General features: G+C 38.9%; 1 protein-coding gene across 1 annotated transcript in view; it reads left to right on the top strand.

Moving 5' to 3' along the window:
- Nucleotides 1–221: 221 nt before the first annotated feature.
- The window catches only part of LOC308630469 (transmembrane protein 163), a 134,352-nt gene continuing 108,887 nt past the window's right edge, over nt 222–25,686 (top strand). Inside the window, exon 1 of the mRNA XM_081260597.1 lies at nt 222–310. The gene's annotated coding sequence lies outside the window, so the exon portion shown is untranslated. The remainder of the gene's footprint in view (nt 311–25,686) is intronic.

Consider the following 25,686-nt stretch of genomic DNA (forward strand, 5'->3'; position numbering starts at 1 on the left):
AAATTTTTTAGTTGTAGTTGAACACAATGCCTTTATTTATTTGTTTGTTTGTTTGTTTATTTATTTATTTATGTGGTGCTGAGGATCGAACCCAGTACCTCACACGTGCTAGAAATGAGCACAACCCCAGCCCTTTTTTTCTTGTTGTTGTTGTTGTTGTAATACTGGGGTTGAACCCAGAGGTTCTCTACCACCGAGCTACAAACCCAACCTTTTTTCTTTTCTTTAGAATTTTGAGACAGAGTCTTGCTAAATTGCAAAGGCTGTCCTTGAATTTGTAATCTTCCTGCCTCAGCAGCTGGAATTACAGGTATGCTCCATTTCACCTGGTGAAAACTAGATTTTTAAAGGGAAGTTGAATTATAAGCACTCATTGTGTCTGGGAAAGAAGAAAATAGGAGAAAACTTAATATCTAAAAATAACTTGTTGCCAGGCATGGTGGCACATACTTGTAATCCCAGCAGCTCAGGAGACTGAGGCAGGAGGATCACAAGTTGAAAGCCAGATTCAACAACTAAGCAACTTAGTGAAACCCTGTCTCAAAACAAAAAATAAAAAGGGCTGGGGATGTGGCTCAGTGGCAAAGTGTCCCTGGTTGTTTTTTTTTTTTTTTTTTTTTTTTTAAAGAGAGAGTGAGAGAGGCGGGAGAGAATTTTCAATATTTATTTTTTAGTTCTCGGCGGACACAACACCTTTGTTGGTATGTGGTGCTGAGAATCGAACCCAGGCCGCACACATGCCAGGCGAGCGCGCTACCGCTTGAGCCACATCCCCAGCCCCAGTGTCCCTGGGTTTAATCCCTGATTTAAGGAAAAAAAAAGGTAATTTGTTTACTTTATGCTATTACTGACCTGACAATAAAGGAATTAGCCAGAAAGACATTAACGTCTCTCTTGGGAGAAATGGGGTTTATTCTGAAAACAAACAAACCTTTCATTTCATTTTCAGCAGTGGCTTGGACAGTATATAATCCCTGAGCCTTGGGAAGAGCTGGGTATCATTTTTACATTACCACTTGCTTTTGTGGCATTTTCTAGCTCGCTCTTTCTGATTTAGCAGATTTGTTGTATAACTAGACAACAGTCCTCCATAGACAAGATCACACAGACACTGTACATTTTGACGGCAGCTTGCATTGGTGACATTTTTCAGTGAGCCCCTTTGTGAGAAGCCTCTTCCTGAAGACACACCATTAAGATTTGTAGCTCAGGGTATCCCAATGGAAGCAACAGCTCCTAGAAACTGGAAAATTGGAGTTGGGAACAGAAATCACAATAAAAGGAACCATGGCAGTATCTGAACCATGACAGTGGATTGATTTTCAGATGATGGACATCTCTTGTCAGTTGTGATAATGAGGCATTTGGGGCCAGTTGTCCTGAGAGTTTGCTTTCTCAGCTGCATCCTTGGACTTTTCTTTAGCCCTCTGCCTTCTCTACGTAAGCCTTCTCCTCAGCTTCTGCACTCAAAGTAGGTGTCCCAGCTTATGGAAAAACCCACTCTGACATTTCTGCTCTTCTATTCCGGATGCTGCTCTGTGCCAGGTCTATTGAATGCAGCCCCCCGTCTTGTTTCCTTTGGGAACTTACCAGGTTGTGTTGAAAGACAAGTGTGGGGCTGGGCTGTCTGACTATCCCTTCCTTCCACTCTAAGGGGTTTTCATCTTCCTTCCGGCCACCTCTGCCTCTTACATGCCACTCTGTTGACACATTACTGTCTCTTTTTCTTGCCCTGGCTGGCTGCTTGCCCAGTCCTGGCTCCCTTAATGTCAGCGATCTGAGAGAGGTGACACGTGTGCTCTGTACCCTTCCCTCCCTGGCTTCCATCCCAGGCTATAGCCATCCCCTCTGGGCGGGGGTTGGGGGTTGGGGAGGAGTGATGTCTAAATCCCCATTTCCATTCTCACCCCTTCCCCCAGGTGTTCTATAGACATCTAAGGTCACCACTGCGACAGGACCTCTCCTTTGTTCAGGCCAGCATCCCCCATGGTGAGTGCTTCATCTTTCTGCCATATCAGGCATGAGAGTGCTATAAGCCTTTGGCTCTCCCCCTTCCTTTCTGCTGACCTACTTGCTCTGTACCTTGCCCTTGTCCCAACATCACTAGTCATGAACTCACTGAGTTCTTTTCTGTTTCTCCTGCATGGGTCCTGAGTCCCTCGATTGTTCTTGTACCCTCATTTAGATTCTCTTTCTTGCACATTGCTCAAGCCTCCCAAGTGGTCTTTCTCTATCATCTCCCTTCCTTTAATCTACTTTATTGTTCTGTCCAGATTTCTCACCTTAACACAGATCTCTTTTTTGTGCCTTTCCCACATGTTGTGAAAACCTCAGTTTCCTCACTTTCTTAGAACATTTCCATTTCTACTAGGATTTATCTTGTAGATTAATGCAGAGGTGTGTGCACAAACTGACAAGCAGTAGTGTTTGCTGTCATGTGGTTCATTATAGCAAAAGTGGGTAATAACCTCTGTCTACCAGGTAGACACTGAGTAAAGACAGAGTTATTTAATGACTAGAATATCCTGTGGCTCAGCCACATCAATGTTTATAGCAGCACAATTCACAATAGCTAAACTGTGGAACCAACCTAGATGACCTTCAGTAGATGAATGGATAAAAAAAAATGTGGCATATATATACACAATGGAATATTACTCAGCAATAAAAGAGAATAAGATCATGGCATTTGCAGGTAAATGGATGGAGTTAGAGAAGATAATGCTAAGTGAAGTTAGCCAATCCCCCCAAAAAACAAATGCTGAATGTCTTCTTTGATATAAGGAGACCGATTAATAGTGGGTTAGGGAGCTGGAGCATGGGAGGAATAGATGAACACTAGATAGGGCAGACGGGTTGGAGGGGAAGGGAGGGGATATGGGATTATTAATAATAGTGGAATATGATGATCATTATTATCCAAAGTACAGGTATGAAGACATGAATTGGTCTGAATATACTATGCATACACCCAGAGATATGAAAAATTGTGCTCTATATGTGTAATAAGAATTGTAATGCATTCTGCTGTCTCATATAAATAAAAAAACTACATAAAAAAGAATATCCTATGGCTATTAGTGACAACAAGACACATATATTTACTGATATGGAACAACTCCAGGATGTGTATGTTGAAAAAAGTTAAAGGAGCACAACAGTATATATATTGATATGTTTCTATTTGTGTTTAAAAAAAGCAGGGTGAATTTATACACACATCCCTTGAATATTTGTAAGATATTTGTGGAAAGTTTCTTAAAACTGTTTGCATGTTTTACTTTTTAAAAGCATGTTACAATTTAGATATCATGTGTCCCCCAAATGCTCATGTGTGAAATAATACAAGAAAGTTCAGAGACGAAATGTTGGGTTATGTGAGCCTTGACCTAATCAGTGCATTAATCCACTTGAATCGATTAACTAGGTGGTTAACTATAGGCTGTAGGATGTGTTGGGAGAAGGTAGATCAATGGGGGTATGCTTTTGGGGTATATAGTGTTTGAGCTGAGCTTAGTCTCTCTCTCGGCTTCCTAATTGTCATGTCCTGAGTGCCTTTCTTCTGCCATACCCTTCTGCCATGTTATTCTGCCTCATCTTAGGCCCTGAAGAATGAAGTCTATGGAGAGACAGAAAGAGAGAGAGAGAGAGAGAGGAAATTTATACCCCAAAGGCACACCCCAGGACCCACCTCCTCTAGCCACACCCTACTGTCTTTGGTTACCATCCAGATAATCCATTCAACTGGATTAATGTGCTGATTAAGTTAAGGCTCTCATCTAAGTATTCTTGCATTGTCTAGCTTTGGGGGAACACCATATCTAAAACAAATCATATATGTATTATATTTTTTTCCTAAAGAATAATAATACATAAATAAAACCTTGAAGGATCTTCTTACAGAATATAGAAAAATTCTGGATTTCTGAACTAGCACATTTGGATTTGGCACATATGGGCATTTCTTGCCTTGTTTTCATTTTTTTTTCTTTGCCTGGCTACATAGCCACCTTGAGCCTAGTGAAGAAAGGCACAGACCTCTAACCATTGGTATGGTGTAGTGTGGGCCATAGCCCCAAAAGGTTGTGAATTAAATTCAATGCTGGACCAGAACCTGGTGGATCCTGGTATCCTGTGTGCTGTCACTTTAGTTATTGTGTTGTTGACTTGTGGAGAGTTCTGTGGAGGTAGGGAGATAGAGGTTGCCCAGGGTGATGGCCACAAATTGTAGAAGGCAGGAGAGTAAGGGTCAGGCTTCTAATATGGAGGTTGTGAGGGCTATTCTATTTCTCTTTTGAATGTCAACCCTAGATGAGCTTTTTGTTGTTGTTGTTTCCTTCTGCTTGCTTCCTTGAGCTTGTTCCCATGCCCATATGGTCTAACTGCAGTACCATTTCCTAATCTCTGCTATCCTGGGTCTTGCCTTTCCTTCAAAGGTGGTTGAAGTATTCATCTTCCCTTTCTCTTGGCTCCAACCATAGCAGTTCTGCAGTCCCCCCATATCCACAGGAGATATGTTCTAGGACTCCAGTGGATACATTAAATCAAGGCTAGTTCTGAACACTATGATTTAATGCATTTTCCATTTTAACTAAAAACTTATCACAAATGGTGGCTGTAACTTTTACAGTTTGAGGTGTGACAGCAAAATTAGCATGAATTTCTTTTTCCTTCCTCACAATTTTACAGATAGAAGATTAGTTCTTACAATAGTTCTTTGCAATCTTGGCACATTTTTTCTTTTCTAAGGAGTTTCACCTTTTCACTTAAAGGAAACAGTTAACACATTCTCTGGCACATCTGAGAAGCCAGCATCACTACTCTTGTGCTTTGGGACCACCACTATTAAGTAAAATAAGTACAGCAATATTCTAACAGTCCATCTGATAACCAAGAGTACTACTAAGTGACTGAGGTAGCTGGGGTAGCATATACAGCATGGGTACACTGAATGGTTTACATCCCTGGCAGGATGAAGTGGGACGTTGAATCATCACATTACTCAGAATGAATAGTGAGGCCACATCAGGCCACTCGGACCAGCGTACAATTTAAAACTTATGAATAGCTTATTTCCGAAAAATCTCCATTTAATGTTTTTGGACTGTGGTTGACCACAGGTAACTGAAACTATAGAAAGCAAAACCACAGATAAGGGAGGAACACTGTAATCACCCTTTACTCCTGGGAGCTCTTTATCTGTATCTGGGTTTCCCCATTTATCTCTTTCTACATGGGCTTATTATTTTCTTTTTCTCATCTTATCTCCCCTGCTAAAGACTTTAATGACATGCAGATAAGACCAGAGTCATTCATCTTTGTATTTTCCTCTACTACAGTGAAAGTATTTTCCAGGATTCTGTCAGTGTTGAATGTGTGGTCTGGTCTCTCTGAGTTTAGCCAGTACAGTGATCTGAGATTTCATGTCTCTGAGATATTTAAAATGGTAACTCAACTAACGATTTGATTTAGTCAGCTTTTTCACTGCTGTGACTAAAGACCTGACAAGAACAATTTTAGAGGAGGAAAAAGTTTATTTGGAGGGCTTATTGTTTCAGTCCTTGACAGCTGGCTGCATTTCTTGGGGCTCCAGGTGAGGCAGAACAACATGGCAGAGGAGTATGATGGAAGGAAGCAGCTCTTATAATGATCAGAGGGCAGACAGAGACTCCACTTTCCAGATACAAAATATATATATACTCCAAAGGCATGCCCCCAATGCCCTATGTCTTCCAGCCACACCCTACCTGTCTTCAGTTACCACTTAGTTAATCCCTATCAGGGGATAATTCACTGAAGGCTCTCAGTAATTTCACCATTAAGCCTTCTTGCCTTGTCTTACACATGAGCTTTTGGAGACACCTAATACCTAAACCATAACATGACTGAAGGAAAACCACTTGAGAAGAATGAATTTCTGTTGTTTTAGCAAAGGAAGTAGGAGGCATTTTAAAGTACAATTTGGGGGTGTAGTGAGGGAGGGGGAAGCATAGGGATTAATAGAGCCAAGGCATGGAAGAGCCCTCCAATGGACATTGGGTACAAGTCCCTATCACCAAGAAATGAGGATTCCTGTTTTTTTCCAGATTAGCACAGGAAACTGAGCAAGAAGTCAGAGATGAGTTCACTCAATTTGCAATGTAGAAATATTGTCTTAAATATTTTTGCTTGTATGTTTCTCTGACTTGCTTAATATTTCCCATCAGAATTCTCCATGTTTTCCAACCAAGCTCTTTGTTGTCTTTCTTCTTTCTTTCTTCCGGATCAAGAATGATGAAACATTAAACATGAAAAGCCAGTCGTCACACGTGGGAGTCTTCTGGCTCGGGTTTTTTTAATATTTGTGTGAATTTCTCATGTATATCCATTATCCTTTTCTCTAAACTTAACTGCTCTTCTAGAGTTAGGGGTTTTTTAAACATTGGCCTTTATTTTAGTTAGCTTTTGTGTCACTGTTAACCAAGTACATGACAAAAACAATTTAGAGGAGGAGAAGTTTATTTGGGGCTTGATTGGGTTTATTGGATTTCACAAGTTTTAGTCCCTAGAGGTTGACTCCATTGCTCTGGACCCAAGGTGAGGCAGCACATCATGTGGTGGTCCAGGGGAGAAAAGCTGCTCAGCTCATGGTGGGGTCAGGAAAGCAGATGAGGAAGGGAACACAGGAAGATGTGAACCTCTGGGGTACACCCCCAGTGACTCACCTCCTCCAGCTATGCCCCTCTTGCCTATATTTACCACCCAGTTAGTTCGTTCACACTAGGGTGGACTGATGAGGTCACAACTCTCACAATCCAACAATTTTACCTCCGAATGTTCCTGCATGAACAAAGGAGTTTTATTTAAACAATAACAGCCTTGTTTTGCCTTATTCTACGTTTATTTCAGGGGTCATCACACTAGGACCTATAGGCCAACCACTGCGTGTTTTTGGAAAAAAAGTTCTATTGGTACACTGCCATGTTTGTTCACTTATATATGTTACTCAAGCTTGGAGTTGTGTAGTTTCAACAAAAAACATATGTTGTCTGTAAGGCTGAAAGTATTCACTGCCTAGCCCTTTTCAGGAAAAGTTTGTGTATCCCTACTGTGTAGTATTAAATTGTCACTTCATATTTTTTTCTCAACCCCCACCACGATCATATTTTCTTCTTGGTTCATTCTTCTGTAGTGTTTATGTCACGACATACCCAATCAGCACATCCCACCAGCTGCATGTGTGCAGCCCTATTCTCCTCAGTGCTCCCCTTGCCTGGCTTTCAGAGGGGATGATCACTGAGTTTCTGCCTTTACTCCTTCAGTGGAGGGGTAGCTGATGTTGACCAGATTTTGATCTTGTTATCGTAACCAGGTATCAACTTAAGTGCTTTAGCTGCTCAACCTCTTGGCAACTTATGTGCAGAAAATCTTATCCTAATTATATTGAAGAAAAGGAGACATAGATCATTAACTTGTCTCAAGTCTCATGACTGGCCAGTATCAAAATCTGGAAATAACCAAGTTCTGTCTGATTCCAGAGATCAATTCTTACTTCTCCATTGGGCCAATATCTTATCAAAGCCAAGCCCTGCTGCACTTGAACTAATGCCTATGTTTGGCTCCCCTATGTCATCCACCTGGAGAGCTAGAAACTCCTATGTTGCTTCTTTTTCTTATCCTTCTTCTTACTTTTACATCTTAAATAGCATTATTTAAGACTCTTCTTATTCATTCCTCTCTTCTGTAGAAATCTTAACCATGATTCAACCTTGAAGAAACAACTTTATGCAGAAGACTACTAATCCATAACCTTCTTTTCTTTGTGAACTAAATCATGGGACTGATTTTTGCCAGAGCTTCACCCACTCAGTCTTTCTGATTGATCATTGTGATTTTCTCAGTTATCCCCCTGAACTTTCATTTCGGCCCTAGAATCAGTTTCCCCCTGACCTCAGGGTTTCTGTTTAGGGTACCTTATTCTTCATGTGCTAAGATTCAGAACAAAGTGGTCTTGTATCCTTTTTCCCCCTCCATCACCTCCCATGACTTATTCTGTAACACCTTCTGTCTTCGTCTCATTGTGTTCCACTCTGGCCACTTCACCCTGGTAGTTTTCACAACGCCTTTTGCTTAGCTTGATATCATAGCTTCTTTCTAACTGTCCTTATTGCTCCAGGCTTGGATTGACAGACTCTTGGGGTACTCTCTCCTCTTGACCTTCTGTTATGGTCTGAATGTGTCCTTACAAAATTCATTGGGAATCTAATACCCATTGTGGTGGTATTAAGAACTGGGACCTTTGGGAAGTGAGTAAGACATGAGGGTCTGCTCTCATGAGCAAGATTGGTATGCTTATTAAAGAGGTTGAAGGGAGCTACACTCCATTTCTGCCTCATGAGGATGCAGCAACAAAGTATCATCTTTGAGCCTGAGAGAGAACCCTCAACACCAAATCTGCTGGCACCTTGATCTTGGATTTCTCAACCTCCAGGATTGTGAAAAATAAGTTTACTATAATGAAATACCTGAGTCAATTAGGATTATCAAGACAAAGGGTTTATTTTGACACATGGGGCCTGGAGGTTACAGTCCAAGATGAGGCAGCCCTATTCTTTAGACCTCTGACAAAGGCAGCACATCATGGTAGGAGTGTGTGTTTCATCAGTGACTTACAGACTTCCTACTTCAGAGCACACCTTCCAATAGTGCCACCTGAGGGACCAAACCTTCAATCACAGTGAATCCTTGGGGGACACTACCCATATTCAAGCCATAGCCATTACCCAGTCTCAAGTAGTTTGTTTTAACAGCAGAAATGGATTAAGATGCGTTCTTAACACAGCACGGGCACGCCCATCCATTCCTCCTCTTATTTCATACAGTTATAATGAAATCATTGTAATCATTTTTATTTTCTATCTGCTTAGAAACTCTATGATTTCTTATTGATGAACACATTAAATGTTAAAATCTATTAATATCTAGATTAGCACACAAAGCTGGCCTGTATGTGCACTTTGGAATTCTCAATAAATGGTCTTAATAGCACCTCCATACTATTACATCTGCTTAGAATGGGGTTTCAATTCTGCAAGCTTTTTTCAATTGCTGTTTCCTCTGTGGAATCACTGATTTCGAGGCAACGTGAATTTTCTCCCTCTGAGTCACTACATTACTTGGGTGAGACTTCTTTTGTGGCATTTTGCCTTAGACAAAGCTGTGGTGACTGGTGAACTTGCTATACTTCTTTGTTCATTGCACTGATAATGCACCAAAGGGGGAATTCTTCTCTGATTTAACTAATCTGATGTTTAAGATGCCTGGGAAATGCTTCATGAATATTTGCTGAATTATTCTGAATGGAATTAGCCATTTAGTGGTTAGCCATGAAATTTAACAGTTGTCTCATTCTGGTATCCCCAATATATTGTTGATCTGGTGGTTCTTTAGTGACATTTATTTTAATTTTAAATATCATCTTTGTCCAAAGTCCTGACACATACCGCCTCGGTGTGTTGGAACATAACGAATCTAGGAATAGCTCTGGGCATGGGGTGCCCTGTCTGGGTCTCTGTTTTAGTCAGCTATTTTGCTACTGTGACTAAGGGACCTGACCAGACAATTGTAGAAGTTCATTTGGGGACTCATGGTTTCAGAGGTCTCAATCCATGGACAGCCAGCCAGCTCTGACTCCATCCCTTGGGGCTCAGGGTAAGACAGGACATCATGGTGGAAGAGTGTGGCAGAGGGAAACAGCTCACATGATGATCAGAAAGTAAAGAGAGACTCCACACACCTGATACAAATATATACCCCATAGTCATGCTCCCAGTGAACCACTTCTTCCAGCCACACCCTGCCTGCCTCTAATTACCACTCAGTTAATCCCTTCAGAGGATTAATTCATTGATTGGGTTGAGACTTTCACAACCCAGTCATTTCTCCTCTGAACCTTCTCGCATTGACTCACACGTGAGCTCACACGTGAGCTTCTGGGGGACCCCTCACATCCAAACCATACCAGTTACTAACTCAGCTCTATGGCATTGAGTTTGGCTCTTGGTGTTTCTGGGCTTTACTTTTCTCATCTGTAAAGGGATCTAGAAAAATATTCTTTTCAAATAGAGGAGCAGCCCTAGGGAGTGATTTTGCACCCCGCTATCAGGGAACATTTGGCAGTGTGCAGAGACATTTTTGCTTGTCCCTACTTGGCAGGTATGTACTTCTAGGCCAGGAATGCTGCTAAATATCCTTATTACATAGAATGACCCCCACAACAAAGAATTACTGATACAAATGTCATTAGTATTTGAGAAACCTGAAAGTATAGCATATATGACTTAAAATCTTATTTTAATGAATTGAGTGACAATTATAAGCCTGATATTTTAAATTATAATTTAATTTAGTAATGACTAATTCTTTATCAAGAGGTATCCTGATATTCAATTTTTTTTTGCTTTATTAGGGTGTAAGAAAAGTGGAAAATGAACATTATTAGGGGGCCCTAAAACTGTGTAATTTAAAGTCATCTTCATCTTACTGGATCCGTTACTTCCCAGAGTTCTATCTTAATGTTAGTACATTTAAAGAATTTGCAGGCAGGAAGTTCAGAAGAAATGGAAACCATATATATGTGGAATTAACATGGGCTTTAAACAACTGGGTGAATTAAAGTAAACCTTTCTTTGAATTCCTTAAGAATCAAAATTACAGGTGTTTTTTTTGGGGGGGAAGTTCCTGCAGCTTGGTGAGACTAGAACATGGAAAGTTTGAAGGTAATAATATTTCCATTGCTTGGGACTAGCTTATGTACTCAGTACATTATAGTTTGGAGAGTTTGTCTTGTTAAAAACACCAGAATCAAAAAGTAAAGCTGGGGTAGAAATAGCATGAGTGGTTTAGTACACAAAAGTGGATTATGTGGCAGGTACACTTGTTTCTTTAGGATCCCAACAGTGCAGCTTGGGTCCCTTGCCAATGGCAGACACCAAAGGGACCTATTACCTTGAGTGCATTTGAAGCAAATTGGGAAAAAAGATCATTTTCTCTTGATTCTTCCCTTCCATCATCCTTCTGTACACGGGTAAGTTTTAGAAAAACTACCTGTAAAGAAATATAATTTAATTCACAGGGAATTGCTGTTTTGGAATGAACTCAGAACTGCATTCTAAGAACCAAGTATGACACTGGCAGAATTGCAATGATTGGCAATATTATAAAAACGTTTCTGAAATATATTGGAACAGTGGGAAATACTTACTAATTAAAAGAATTAGGTAATTTGGCATCTACACTGATCTACACATTGCAGTGCCATTAGCTGCAATGTAGATCAGAGGGAGACCTCTCAGACTCTGTGATTCCCTGACAGAATCGCTGCAGTGTTTTCCTCTGCTGGTCTTGAATTAGAAATGACCTGGAGCTTCAGGGAGGCAGAAAACCTAACGAAGAGGAACTTGGTCAACTGGAAGGTTACTATCCCTATCCTTTCAGGGATCCATGCCCTCTGACTTTTGCTTCTCCATTCTTAACGGTATATGGATTTCATTTTCATGCTCCTGGGATAATTGTTTCAATATCTCACTTGCTGGAGGAAAGGAGAGAGAAGTACACAAGGGCAGAGCACACATAGTTGACATCTCTTTGGCCTGCTCAAGTTCATGTGTGCACCTCTAGTTGAAAGGGGGCCTGGGAATCAGGCATCCTTAACATGGCAACTGCTGCTCTGTTGGAACTGGAGTTCTTATGGCAAGGGGTCAGGGGCTTGGATATAAGGGAGGCAACAGGTGGGTCTTTAGCTTGGTGCTCTGGCCTGTTACCCCATAGTCATTCTTAGGGATCATAAATTCATTTCTTTGTTAATTTAGAGAAGTAGATCAGAAAAACCAAAGGTGTACAAGTAGAGCTGTGTTTTCCTATTGCTTTTTTCTCTGAGTTACTGGGCTAAAATTTGATATCTTGGATTGTGTTTCCTTTTTGTTGCCAAAAAGACATTAAAACTGACTTTTGGTATGTGCATTGTGCTGCATTCAGGTTGAGCATTTTAATCCAAATATGGGAAATCTGAAGTGCTCCAAAATCTGAATCTTTTTGAGAACTGATATGCCACAAATAGAAAATTACACACATGAAACCTTGTTTCATGCACAAAATATTGAAAATATTATATAAAATTACCTTCTGACTGTGTGTATAAAGTGTATATGAAACATGAATTTCATGCCTAGTCTTGGGTCCCATTCCCAGGATGTCTCATATGTACATTAAAATGATCCCAAATTTAAATATATCCCACATCCAAAACACTTCCCAGGCATTTTGTATAAAGGAGACTGAGCCTGCATTTGATTTCCCTGCCAGGACTAAGGTCTTTATTTCCTATTCTGGTTCATAAATCTAGCTAAAAGGCCCTTTAATGCTGCAGCACTTGAGAAAGGCCAAAGAACAGGATCAGATTTTTTTCCACATTTTTTAATTGGTGCATTACAGTTGTACATAATGATGGAATTTGTTGTCGCAGATTTGTACATATACACAATACAACAATATGTGGGGGCAGTTTTTAATCTAGAGCAAGGAATACAAACCCTTGCTACTTTCAGGTTGTTGAGTGTATGGAAAGATGCTGTGTGAGGGAGAGATGATCTGGCCATCCAGGTTGCCTGTGTTTCTGGAATGTTCTGTTCCCCAATGGATGGAGTTTGGTGACAGTTCTGTGGAAACTGGTAAGTGGTGATGGCCACACAGGTGTTGACTTCAGGGCTGCGTACTGTGCTGTGAGGGGTGTGCACGCAAACCTGGCCACACTTATACACACTTTATTGTGACTCAATTTTGACTCTTTTCAGCTGCCTGTAAAAATCAGAACTCCAGTGTCCCCTTGATGTATCTCTAACCTGCCCCAGTCCAAGCTCTGGTGAACTTCTTTTGGGCCATCTTTTCCCTTTTAGCAGGAGGTCCTTTTCAATGCCTTGAAGACAATAGGGTGTGGGCTGCTTTCAATCTATTGCTTTTAGGCTCCCGTTGTACTGGGTTGCCGATTTTTTTTTAAAGCCAGTTTTTCTTTTTCTACAGTGTTTGATGCTTAGCTGAGTGAAGCTGTCACAATGTTTTCCTTCCATCATTAACATAGTCTGTCTTCACTCTGAGTTGTGTATTTTGTTTTGTTTTGTTTTTGTTTAATCTGCTGAGCCACAGATTAACAGCCAGAACATCCCCTCCCCTCACACACCTCCCCTCAGAACACATCAAGAACAAAATCTGTTTCAAAAAATCATCCTAGACATTTCACAGTGCTCAAGAGGACAGGCTGCCTGCTCCACAGACTGGAGGTGCTGTGCCTTCTGATGGAACGTTGCCATGGCAACGAGTGAAGGATAACCAAACCTGGGTAGAGAGGGAGGCAGTCTGGGGAGAGGACTTGGCTGGCAGACCCCTGTTCAGCCCTTCAGCAGCATCTTATTTCTTACCACACTCTTCGGAATGACATTTTTCTGTCTAAGAGCACATTGTGTGCCTGTGTAGGGACGGCTTTGTTGTCTGTGCTCATGCCAAGTCTGTTTTCTCATGCCTTTCTTTCCCTTGCCAGTATCAGGGGCTCTCCCCTCTATTCCTGCTTCTCTTATTCTCTGCTCAGTGCTGCTTTGGAGACGAGGGGCCAGCGAGAGGACACTCAGATATATGAAGACATCACTGATTAGACGATGCTGGAAATAGAAGTATTATGAAGAGTCGTCTTTTACTCTTTGGAAATGAGCTACAACTTGGATGTAGTCTGATTGTGTGGCAGTGGTATCAGAACTGAAAATGCCTTCCATTTCTTAGGTACCTGTCACATCCTAGAAACTTATCATGAGCTGTCTCATTTGATCCTCATGGGAATCCCTGAAGGTGGATAGTTATTCCCATTTTATAGATGAGTAAAATGAGGATCAGGGAGGTTAGGTAGCTTATCTAATATCACACAACTTCTAAGTGATGAGCATTAAACCCAGAATGCTACTCAGTCAAGCACTGAGAATAGTCTTGACATGTCATGTCATAGGTACTCAGGAAGTGTGTTTTGGGAATGAATTCATTTGCTCCTGGTCAGGTATCAATAAATGCTGATATTGAATTATAATTCAGCATGTTCTCTAATTAGAGAAGAGACTATCACTTAACTATTCCCATTAATGCATATGTCTATCTGCAATGCTTTGTCAATAATGATCAGTCAGGTGACCAAATCCTTTCTTCACAAACAGCAATGTGAACTTTGAACATTTAAATCACAAATTCTGAATTGGCACTTTCTTTGTTAATGAGGTGGTACTCTCCAGTGAAACCCATGCACATTGCTTCAATTGATAATACAAATGGAATTTTATTGGAAAACTTGATAAAATGATGTGAAAGTTTATTTAGAAAAGCGAACATACCAAAATAACTTAGAGTTTGGACAAAGATTGGTCAGAAAAGACTAGTATAATCAGAATTATAAAAAGCTAAAATTGAAGAGGTTAGAATAAAATAAAATAGTAAAATGGCTGGTCAGTGAAAGATAATAGACCAAAAACAGCCCCTGCCAATGTATCTCTAAAAACTGAGCATGAGGTAAGACAGATCTACTAAGCTGTAAAAAAATAATTATATCATTAATATATTATGCTTTTTATATCAGAAATACAGTAGTACATGCGCACATTTCTAGTAAAAGTCACATCTTTCTATAATTTCACTCCCAAGAAGAAATTACTGTTAATATTTTGAGTTATATTACAAATACGCCTACAGAATTGCATACCTGAGGAGAGGCAGCATGGGGTGTTGGTTAGGAATGCTGGCTCTGGTCTAACAAGTCTGGGTTCAAGTCCTGGCTGTGGGACCTTGAACATTGTGAACTTTCTGGTCCTTCTCATGTTTAACATTTTAGAATTCTTAATTGAATCTAGTCCTTAGGTGTAAGTGATTGTTGGCAACCTGTAAATGGAAGTTCTGAGATGGAGTGCTTGATAATATTAGGTGCATAGTCTTTGTTGAGTGGTTACCATCAGAATTCATCTGAGGCCTACATTTTGTATACAAAACATGCACAGGTACACACACACACACACACACACACATACACAATCAAAGCCAAAGTTGATGAGAAAAATTGTTCTTGTTCTTTTCTGTCCCCATTTATTTCTATCTTTTTTTTTTAACTATCATTAAAAACCTTCAGAAGAGAGAGGTTAAAAATAGCATGAAAGGAAAGAACTGGTGCTGTACACTGAAATCCTTAGGAAATTGATGGTGCGTTGACTAGAAATTAGAGAATGTTGCTTACTTATTTGTGTTTTATACCTTCTCTCTGCTTTTGCCCTCTTCTCTCTTCCTACGTTCTTCCTAGGGTGAGAAGTGGATATTTTATTTATTTCTAGGAAGGTGAATTCAGCTTAAAAACCCCAAGGGATGACCCTCTGCTTCCATGTGACAACACCCCATTTAACAAGCAGGCTGATAGTTTCTAGAGACTTGAGAAAACAACTTGACTTGATATGATGGAAATCAACATATGCCCTAATTTAAATGGAGCTGTCTGTGCTGCATTTGAATTTCTCTCCTCATAATATTTTCCTCTGGGAAATCAAATGTCTATGATTAGGAGAAACCATTATCATTTGGATACTGAATGTCCAGACCACATTCTCTTGGTGTCCTTTGCACTTTGAAGCCAAATGCTTCAGTGCCACTCAGTTTCACTGCAGTATGTTTGTTGGTGATGCAAAGATGGAGCCTTTGGTGAAATTTAGCAAAAAAAAAAAAAAATCTTGGCATGTTTCATTATAGCAATTATCATCTTCCCTGTATTGAAGTGAAGCCATTGACCCCCTGATGTGGAATTGTAATGAGTCAATATGGGGATGTGAAGCAAACATATTTGCTGTATTCATCCAAATCATAATTTTTATTGAGATCCAATTTACATATCATAAAATTTATCAGTTATAAAAATTTTAAACTTGTGTCATCATCACGATCTAGTTGTGAATGATTTTCAAAACCCCCAAATGTTCCCTGATGCCCATTTGCATTCATTCCCCCTGTTGAGCCCAAGTAGCCATAGATCTGCATTCTGTTCCTATACATTTACCTACTATGGAAATTTTACTTAAGTGGAAACATGCAATATGTAGTCTTTTGTATTTTTTCCTCTTTTAATCAATATAAAGTTTTTGAATTTTACCTGTGTTGTAGCAAGTGTCAGTAGTTGGATCCTTTTGATTATTGAATGGTACTCCATTGTACAGATAAAGTATCTTTGGTTTATCTATTCAGTTGATGGCATGGCATTCCTTCTAGTTGAGGGCTGTTATGAATAACACTGCTATGAATATTCACATACAGGACTTTGTGTGGGTGTATATTTTCATTTCTCTTGGATATATACTTGGGAGTGGAATTGTTGGATCTAATGGTAAGTCTTAATACTTAATCTTTTAAGGAGCTGTCAAATAGGCTTCCAAAGTGGCTATGCTATTTTTCATTCCCACCAGTGGTGCATGTGGGTTCCAGTTTTTCTGTACAATATGCCAACACTTGTTATTGTCTAAATAGCTTTTAATTATAGCTACTCTTATGGGTATATGATCCCATTTGGACTCTCAATTCTTTAATTCATACATATTTCTGCATTCACATACATATTTCTGTATTTACACCAATGCCATGCTATTTTGATTACTATAGTTTCAAAATCAGATCCTCCAAATTTTCTGTTTTTCTGTTTTGACTATTTTAGATTCTTTGCATTTCATATAAATTTTAGGGTCATCTTTTCAGTTTAATACAAAAAACAAAATCAAATAAACCTGATGGGACTTGGTAATGTGTATATAGAATCTGTAGGTCAGTTGTTTGAAATTAACATGGACATTTCTCTCCTTTTGTTTAGATTTATACTTTCAGTTATGTTTGTAATTTTTAGTGTACAAGTCTTGTGCTTCTTTCCTTTTAATATTTTTTATTAGTTGTTGATGGACAATTATTTTATTTACTTATTTATATGTGGTGCTAAGAATTGAACCCAGTGCCTAACACATGCTAGGCAAGTGCTCTACCACTGAGCCACAACCCCAGCCCCAGTCTTGTGCTTCTTTTGTTAATTTTGTTCCTAGGTATTTTATCCTTTTTGGAGTTATAGGGAATGGGGTTGTCTTCTTAGTTTAATTGTTGAATTATTCATTACATAGAACTGATGTTTGTATATGATCTTGTGTTCTACAACCCCACTGAACTTGTTTTTTAATTTAGTAGTTTTTGCAAATTCATTGGAATCAAGTTCTTTCTATATAAAGAGAGTTTCACCCCCTTTTCTATCTAGGCGTCTAGTAGAGTGTTGGATTGGCGTGGAAATATTTTCATCATAGTTTCTGCTCTTGGAGGAAAACAGTCTTTTCACTATTATGTATTATTTAGCTGTGTGCTTTTCATAGATGCCCTTTATAAAGTTGAGAAAGGTACTTTTTATTCCTCTTTTAATCTCACATAACTTTTAGCCCAGCCTCCCCCAGTGTTAATGTCTTATATGACATTGATGCAATATCAGAACCAGGCAATTTATGTTGGCACAACCCACAAAGCTCATTCAGATTTTGTCAGTAATGCGTGCACTCATTTGAATGTATGTATGCTTTTGTGGGTCTACATGAATGAGTTTTGCTGTCCTTTGAACTGGATTGTTTGGTTTTTAATGTTGAATTTTGATAGCTCCTTTTATATTCTAGATATAAGTCCTTTGTCAGGTATGCAGTTTGCAATTACTTTCTCCCAGTTTGTAATCTGTCTTTTTATCCTTTTAGCAGAGTCTTTCAAAGATCAAATATTTTTAATTTTGGTGAGGTTCAATTTAACAGTCTTTTACTGACCATGCTATTGGTCTCAAGCCTAAGAATATATGTCCTACCCATAGATCTTGAATATTTCACCCATTTTTATTTTTATTTTTCAAATTTACTTATTTTTAATTTCTTTTTTATTGATTTTAAAAAAATAAAGGACAGCGGAATGCATTACAATTTTTATTACATGTATACTGCACAATTTTCCATATCTCTGGTTGTATATAAAGTATGTTGACACCAATTCGTGTTTTCATACATGTACTTTGGATAATAATGCCTATCACATTCCACCATTCTTGCTAATCCCCTGCCCCCTCCCTTCCCCTCCCACCCCTCTGCCCTATCTAGAATTCATCTCTTCCTCCCATGCTCTCCCTCCCTACCCCACTATATTAGAGAAAACATTCAGCATTTATTTTGGGGGGAATTGGCTAAATTCACTTAGCCTTATCTTCTCCAACACAATCCATTTACCTGCAAATGCCATGATTTTATTCTCTTTTATTGCTGAGTAAAATTTCATTTTTATTTTAAAAGATTGATAGTTGTATATTTTGCATTAAAGATCACTGTCCCTTTTCACTTTTGTGTAAGGTGTGAGACTGGATCTCTGTTTTTGCCTGTGGCCTGTTGTGCCCCATGGTGTCTGACATTTCTGCCATCACATTTGAAAAGACTATCCATTATCCACTGAGGGACACGTCTCAAAAATAACTGAACATATTTTTGTGGGTCTATTTCTAAGTTTTCTGTTGTGTTTCATTGTTCAATTGGTCTATCTGTCTTTTTTGCCAGTCTCTTTAATTGCTCTCTTTGTCTGTCTTGCTGTCTTGATTATGACAGCTTTAGAATAAGACTTAGGCCATCAATTCAATTGTAGCTGAACTTTTTAATCAATATTCTGTATTTGAAAAATAAAAACATAAGGTACTAATTTATCCATGCTTGATGGACTGAAGAAAATCTAATACAGACTTACAAGCACATACATACTTTTACATACATGTGTACTCATTGACATACACAGGTGTACATACACAGAGGGAAAAGCAATTCATTCTTCTTTCTTCATTCTCTTAACAATTGGGAAATTTTCCTTTTATCTAAGTTTTAGGATAACTTTTTTCTTTGTCTACAAAAGAATCTTACTTGGATTTTGTTCAGAGTTAAACCTACATATAAATTTTGGAATATTTTCATCTCTACTATATTGATTCTTCTAAACCAGGAACATAGTAGTCTCTACAATTAAGCCCTTTTGATATTTTTTATCAGAACCTTGTAACTTTTAGCATGTAGACCTTGTTAATAATTTGTTAGTTTATCCTTAGTTATTCATTTTCTGCAGAGTATATTAAGTGTTATTGCATTTTTATTTTCTATTCTAGGGCTTGGACCCAGGGCCTTGTGCATGCTAGGCAAGCATTCTACTATTGAGCTATGTCCTCAACAACCTGCTGCCTGAATTTTTTGTTGTTGTTCTGGAGATTGAACCTAGGAGTGCTTAATCATTGAGCAATATTCCCAGCGGGGTTTTTTTTTTTTTTTTTTTTTTTTTTTTTTTTTTTTGAGACAGCGTCTTGCTAAGTTGCTTAGGGCCCAAGTTGCTGAGGCTGGCCTTGAACTTGTAAACCTCCTCCCCTCAGCCTTCTGAGTCACTAGGATTACAAGCATATGCCACTGCATCTGGTTCCTGAGCCCTTTAAAAAATTATTTTGAGGTAGAGTCTCACTAAGTTGCCCAGGCTGGCCTTGATCTTCTGACTCTCCTGCCTCAGTCTAATGAATAGCTGGAATTACAGTCTTCTTTTTTTTTTTCAGTATTAAAATTCATTTTTTTTAGCAAAAGATATTTTTTGTTGTTGTTCTTTTTAGTTATACATGACAGTAGAATGTATTTTGACCTATCATCCATACATGGAGTACAACTTCCCATTCTTGTGGTTGTACATGATGTGGAGTTACACTGCTTGTGTATTCATATAAGAACGTAGGACAGTTATACCCAATTCATTCTACTCTTTCCCATTCCCAGCCCCATCCTTTCCCCCAATTCCAATCTGATGAGCCTCAATTCCTCCCTTTTTCCCTGCGTATTGTGAATCAGCATCCACATATCAGAGAGAACATTTAGTCTTTGTTTTTTTGGGTTTGGCTTATTTCACTTAGCATGATAACCTCCAGTTCCATCCATTTACTGGCAAATACCATAATTTCATTTTTCTTTATGGCTCAGTTATATATATAATTTATCCATTCATATATTGAAGGGCACCTAGGTTGGTTCCATTCTGGAGAAGCTCTATTTCCTGTAGTGTGTGATTACTTAGGTGTTTGCTCAGTTTAGTTGTCAGATGATGAGTGGTCAGAGATTTCCTTAAACACCTTTAACTAATAAGTCTTCCACCTTTGCAAGGAGCTCTGTATGGGTTTGGAGTATACCTTAAATGTTCTATCAGTTTATAATCCTGCTTTGCCTTTATTTCCTACTTGTATAGGGTCTTAAGATCAGGTCTTGGTGAGAGATTGGAGCTCTTTTGGGTCTTAGCTGGGCACATACACAGTCCTGGACCTGTGTGTAGCCTTTTATTTCTTCAGAAATATGTTAGAGCTTTCTAAAATTTTCTATAGACATCTCATTTCCTAGTTCTTCTTTTCAGATCTTTTATACCTTAACCAGTGTTGTAGCCTCTAAAGTTATGGTATTAAACAACTATTGCTAATTGTTTTCAATAGCTGGAGATTGGACTTTTCCTAGGTCAGCTCAAATGTCCACAGTATCTTTCAAATAGGATTTTTCAGGTGCTTTGAGACAGGTCAGATAGTGACAACACTTTGGGGATGGGGCTTTTTAAGTAGCTCCAAAACCAGTTTGTCCTTTGGTGGCTTCAAGGGTACTGGTTGTTAAGCAGCCTGCCCCAAAATGGTAGCTGGGGGAGGTCCTGTCTCCCAACCAAGGGCACTGGGTTAGGTTTCTGGTGTTTCTTTACGTCCCCTGTTGTGAAGAAGGGAGTAGGAATTGGTGTGCTAGTAGGCCCATTTACAAAGCTGTCATTACAACACTGTTTGGATCACTTCCCTGGAAAGGTCTGTCATTTATACCCGTTCACTCCAACATAGTGCTCACTCTTTACTACTTGCTCTGGAAGTCAGTTGAAGAATCTGCATGTGGTTTCTGGTGGATTGGCATTTTTCTTTCTGGAAAACCTTGGAGTAAATTGAAAATGAAGAGTTTACTGTCTAGGTCTCCTCCAGGGGGAAAAAAACTGTTAGAGTTTTGTATGGGTTGAATACATCATTATTTTCAGGCAAATATTCTAATGCCTATTATTTTAGCCTATGTATCTTTGTTCTTGTGCACTCTCTCTCCGAAATGCCTTTCCTTGCTACCTTCCCTACCCCCATTCCTAGAGAACGCCTTTGAATGTGCCAAGATTATATCAGTTATCTGTGCCTTTGTGGACATACACTTTAACATTCCCTATTCTCCTAGATAAATATGACATCCTTTCTTTCATGGCTGCACTGTACTCTGGAGTAACAGCAGTCACAGCACCTTTAACACATCATTATCCTTTCTGTTTGTTGCTTGGATATTTGTCTCTTCTTTTTATCCTATGAATCCATTAGAGGTAGGGACCATATTTCTGTCTCATTAATTTTGTATCACTAGCACCATGCCTGAAGACTGAGTAGTTTTTCAGTGTTGAATGAATGAGTGGGAAAATTAGGTGAGACCCAAGCATGGGTCAGTGATCCTTGACATCCTAGAACAGTCAGGATTCTGTTAGGTGGAAATCGTTGCTTTAATGGAGAGAGATGGTAACTGACTTTTTGCTACCTATTTTGGATAGCTGTCCTTTAAATTTTACTTTCATTTGTTTGTTTTGGTTTTTCAGAATGCTTGGGTGAAAAGCATCTGCTTTCAATTATTTCTAACTAATTTGTCAACTGGTATACATTATACTGTGTGCTAGGTATTCAAACTAATGCCGATGACCTCTCTTTTTCAAAAGATATAGTTTTGTAGTGGAAATTATAGTCAATATAGAAGTTCTTCAGTTCAATGATTTCCCCTAATATGTGGTAATCACCCCAAGCTCCAGGGCACCCCTACACATTCACATTTCTCATAAATCCCTCATGCTATGTTCTGTATCCTGGCTTTTTCTTTAGATTCACTGGAGAGCTAGTGAATGTTCTCAGGGCAGTGCTCTTTTCCTTTGCATGAACAGTGTCTAGCATATAGTAGGCACTGGATCTGAATCACTAAGACCAGAAAATCTTGGAACCAGTTTAGGAGGTGGGAGGCCAGGAAGGACACTGTTGGTGGTCAAGCCTGGCAGAGTTGCGTGCGTAGTTGCCTGGCACTCTCATCGTTAAGTGACTGGCTAGGCTGTCAGGTTGATTTCTACCTTACTGGCCTCCAGGGGCTCCAGGCTTGCCTTCTCCTGCCTCTTTTGCACATGCCATTGAATGTGTCTTCCTGCAAAGCCAGATTCGTGACTGTGTTCTGTGAACATACCTCTTATGCACTGTTTAGTTTTAGAAGGAGGGGAGGCTGGTGTTTTTTTTCCTATGAGGTAGGTTTAGACCATGACCAGAGATGACTTATTCTTTAGCTATGGCAGACAGAGTACTTTTGACCTACCAAACTATTGCAGTCCACCCATGAAAATATTTCCTTGTTTTTAGTCAGAAGGAAAAATACTTTTAGGTCAAAGAGCATGATTTAGCATAACATAGCATATACTAACTTATCATAAAATATAGACATACTAATTTTTATAGAATTGTAAAATATTTAAATATTTTTTAATATTTAAAAAATTTTAAATATTTCTAATGGACATTTCAATATTTTCAAGTGGACATTTAATTTTGTTTTTAATTTGCCATGAAGGCAGAAGTTCTCAGGACTCAGAGAAATCATAATGCAGCTCTGGTTATGATTTGCCTCAGATCACCTAGCATATGGTGGCAAATGTAGTCCCCTCTCTCACAGAGGAGGAAGAGGCTGAGGCCCAAAGAGCAGGTGTCCAACTGAAAACCGTATGAGCTGTTATGGTCATAGCTGGGTCTTCTGAACACCTGCTGGTGCTCTTTGCCACATGCCAAGCTCCTTTCTCTGAAAAACCTTCTGAAGAAGTAACTTCGATGAGTATAGATTCTATCTCAGTTACATCTGTGATTCAACAGATGCCTACTGACACTCCATTCCCTGGTCACCACTAAAGGGGTCACTTCTGAGTAACTGTGACACTTGCATCCCATTTTTCAGTCATACTGGATATTAGTTTACTGTCTGTTACTAATAAACCAAGACTTGTTTCACTGATTTTTGGGTTTTAGAATGATTTGTTTAAAAATATGGTACTCCATCATCCCTCAGGTATTAATTTATTTCCTTCCTTTCATGAGACAACATTTTTAGCCCTCTGCACAAATATCTTCTACCATTGATTGCTAATTACCTTGTTGGATCAGAGACAGTGGAGATCGCACTACCAAACAGTTAAACCACATAAAAACCACATCTGCCTTCATGACCTGTGAAGATTAAGAAAGTTTTCAAATTTTATAAGCTGTTTTACTTTTATAGACCTCATTTGACTGAACCAGTATCATGGTGGAACATGATTCTTGTTCATTCAGTGATGCAATCATTCTAACAAAAAATATTGATTAATTGCTTTTTATGTGGTGGGATTTTTCTGAGGTCTGGGGATTCAGGAGTGAATAAAGAAAACAAACCCCTACTGTCAAGGAATTTGCTTTCCATTGGAACAACACTAAAATTTTTTTTTTTTATTGGTTGTTCACAACATTACAAAGTTCTTGAATTATTTAGTTAGTATTTTCTATTTTGAGAATCTTAGTGGTTATAGATAATGTGTGTGTGTGTGTGTGTGTGTGTGTGTGTGTGTGTGTGTAAAAGTAGCAGCTTTTTCCATGATATTGTTGTTGGATTAATTAATTTTAAAAAAGTAAGGTAAAGCTGGGAACATAGAGATATATTGGGGATATATACAACACTATGCTTTAATGTTGTATTTTAACTTTATGTCTTAGTTCAGGCTGATGTAAATATAGACTGAGTGGCTTATAAACCAAAGAAATTCATTTCTAACAGTTCTAGAAGCTGGAGGCCCCAGTTGAGGGTGTATGATCAGGTTTTGGTGATTCAAGTTCCTCTTCCAGGAGGCACACTGCCACTTTCTTGTTATATCCTCACTTGGCTGATAGTGGGTGAGAAAGCTCTCTGGGGTGCCCTTTATGAGAGCATTAATCCCAGTCATGAAGTCTCCACTTTCATAACATGTTCATCTACCAAGGTTCCTTCCTCCAGTGTCACAATGGGGGTGATGGTGTCAGGATTTCCAGATGAATTATGGGGGAAGGACATAAACATTCAGTTCAAACACTTTATATGTTTAAAGTTTGTATGTCTACACCTAAATCATGTGAACCCTTTATTGGAATGTGGATTCAGTGACAGGAATTCTGAATTGAACTTCTTATTATGAACCCTATAATAAGCATGTTACCTAAGGTTTCCCATTTGCTTAAGGTTAAAGCAGAGCAAGAACATAAGTACTGGTAATATCTTATGAGCCAAGTTAAATTTTTTTCAAGATTTATTTATTTTTATTTTGAGACAGAGTCTTTGTAAGTTGCCAAGGCTGGCCTTGAACTGGGAATCCTCTTGACTCATGGGATTTCAAGTGTGTAACATTGTGTTCAGCTAAGAATTATTCTAAAGTTTTAAATTTTTCCCCTTCCAGTGTTTCACAATTATCTTGCTCACACCTGCTGTGAAGTCCACTATTTTTAACATAATGGCTTTCATGAATCTTCTCAAAGCATTGTATCTAAGTAATAGAAGTTGACCCTCAGTTTTGTTTTGCCCTCACAGATATAAGGTTGTATAAGACTTAGTCAGCAAAACTCGGTAGTTAAAAGTATGGGCCATGAAGCCAGACTGCTTGGACTCTTTTCTGATCTGTGCTTCTTGCTGGCTTAAAACTGGGCTTTGGCCTCCATATTTTCACTGCTAAAATAAGAAAATGATTGTACATGCCTCAAAGCAGTGCTGCAAGAATCATAAATTACAAATAAAGTCCTTAGAACAATGTCTAGTGCATAGTCAAGGATAGCTGTAATTATTACTATGAATATTTAGTACTATGTAATGAGTTCAACAAATTTAGCTGGTATAGCAGATTTGAGAGCAGACAATACCATTTCTCCGCTGAAAACTAGTGAAAAAGCTGGTTCTCTACTGATTGAACTTCCTGAGACGTGGCCTAGACCAATCAGGCATTTTATAGAGGAAATAGAATGTTTGCTGCTCTGGCAAATGGGTAAGTGGAGGTCAGTCTAGGAGTTCATACTTTGGGTATAATTGATCATGCCTTTGCTGTAATTGAGAATGTGCATCAAGCTGCCTGGAAATAGATTTTCTAGCTTTTTGTTGTTGAGTGAAACCAATTAACTTGCTACTTTGCTAAACCTTTGTCATTCTTGCTTTCCTGAGAAAGAAAGAAGGGGTGAAGGCAGGGAGGAAGAAGAGGAGGGAGAGACCTTGAATTTATGCAGCATGCTGTGCCTTAGTTTATATTCTGCAGATTCTGTGAGATTCAGAGAATTGGCCACTATGCTTTCTTCTGAGTGCTATTTGTGTGCTACATGAAATTATATTTACTTGCTGATCATCTAAACTAATAGATGGAAATGGCCCTAAATTAACAAACTCAGCAGGCAGGATTTCTGCCAATGGGTGAACCTCCCCGATTTACAGTTCTGCTTCATCCTGGGCTCTCGGGGAACAGGAGAGT

The sequence above is a fragment of the Spermophilus citellus genome, assembly GCF_964194105.1.
Source record: "Spermophilus citellus genome assembly, chromosome: 11".
Lineage (NCBI taxonomy): Eukaryota > Metazoa > Chordata > Mammalia > Rodentia > Sciuridae > Spermophilus > Spermophilus citellus.